The sequence below is a fragment of the Diabrotica undecimpunctata genome, chromosome 1, assembly GCF_040954645.1.
Source record: "Diabrotica undecimpunctata isolate CICGRU chromosome 1, icDiaUnde3, whole genome shotgun sequence".
NCBI classification, from domain to species: domain Eukaryota; kingdom Metazoa; phylum Arthropoda; class Insecta; order Coleoptera; family Chrysomelidae; genus Diabrotica; species Diabrotica undecimpunctata.
Genome location: NC_092803.1, coordinates 103,084,580 through 103,086,561, shown reverse-complemented (window position 1 = coordinate 103,086,561; position 1,982 = coordinate 103,084,580).

Below are 1,982 nucleotides of genomic sequence, written 5' to 3'. Positions count from 1 at the left end.
GTATTCGAGGGCGGCGGATAAGACATCAACCAGCGTCTTGTGACGAGCTAATCGTAGTGTTCTCTGCATTTCATGATCACGAAGACCATCAATAAACGTTTGAACGGCCAATTTTTCCATCATGTCTTCGGGAGCTGTTGGATAAGCATATCGTACTAATCTGGCAATATCTACCTCATATTCTTGAAGAGCCTCATCTTTCTTCTGTCTACGATTTTTGAAGCTGCGACTGATATACATGCTCCAAATGTTCGTGGCCATATCGCATATTTAACCTCTTCTTCAGTTGTTCGAAATCATCGGTCTCCTCTACGGCTATGGTCTGAAGCACATCTAAGGCATCTCCTCGAAGAGCGATAGTCAGGTTTACCGCCTTTTCTTTTTCAGACCATCCATTTGCTCTTGCGGCTGATTCGAACTGTTTCATGTAGTTGTTCCATGACGATTTTCCATCGAAAGTTGGGACTTTAACATGAATAGAACCTCCACTTCCTTCAAATTTCGGCCGTGTCTCCAACTTACATTTCGTCTCGTCTTCTTTTATCTCCACTGTAATCGGATTGTTACCTCTCTCTGCTGTCCCTGTTTCCTCCATCTTCCTTTCCATTTCTTTCATCTTTTCTTCGAAGGCCAACATATCGGCAGCAACTTGATTTTTTAACGAAGATATTCTGTCGTCGAGGGCAGACATCTCAGAAGTGACTTTAGAGATTTCCGAAGAGATGTTAGCAGAGACTTTGCTTTCCAGCGAAGAAATCTCGTTAGAAACTTTGTCTTCCAACGAAGCGATGTCGCCGGAAACTTTGGCTACATCACCAGAAACTTTGGCTACATCAGAAGAAACTTTCGAAATATCGTCAGAAACTTTGTTCTCTAATGATGCGATGTCACCAGAAACTTTCGAAATATCGCCAGAAACTTTGTTCTCCAATGATGCGATGTCGCCGGAAACTTTCGAAATCGACGAGAGGACAGCATCTTCAAATATATAGGTCTCTGGATCTAGTCCTTCTTCTAGTAAAGCGTTCTTTAGTCGTTGGACTAACTCAGCCTTTTTTCCGGTAGAAGCTAATTCTCTGTCTTCAAGATGTCTTCTTAAATTAGTCACTGTCAGCTCATAAATCGTAGCCATTTTCACAATTTATTTTATATTCACTTGTAATTTATTTTCGCAATTTATCTTAAGTAATCCACTGTTCTGACACCATTTGTTGTGGATTTATTAAAAGGTTCAATATTTATAACACTTACGGATTTAATTTATTTCTTTATTTATATTAACTTATCTGACAATAATTTATTATATCCGTACGTAACAAATTCGCGAGCGCGGGTCTTGAGAATTAACTGGCCCTCCATATAAAAATGTTGTATTTATATACGAAATCCTGATATACTAGAACAGCATCGAAAGATCGCATTGTCTTGCATCGAAAAATCGAGAAGCATCTAGTTGGATGATTCACCATAATTTGAATCTCGATCCTTCGCCAAAATTTCTACAATAAAACAGAATTATTAGTGAATAAAAACATGTTTTAAAGGTTAAAACTATGACTCATATTTTTACGTAACATTATACAGGGTGTCCCATAATTAATTGGACATTAGCTAATGGGTGATAGCTGACATCAAAATAAAGCGTTTGAGCTCAAATTCCTTAGGAAAAATGTTGCTAGTTTTCGTTCTACAGGGAGATTCATTAATATTTTTTTATATTATTTTTATGGATATATTGAAAACTATTCAACCGATTTAAGTGAAATTTGGTATCTTGCTATTATTTAGTATGCTTAATAAGAAAATGATATTAGTTTTACCATTGACACTAGGTGGCGCCACCTACTGTAACATTGGTTCATTAATGGGGTCATAATTTTTTTGTCCGCCCTGTATAAACATTCTAGGAAAAAAAAATAAAATAACATTCAATTCTACACAAAAAAGGTATTCTTGTTTCAAATGAAAAAAGTACACCGTTT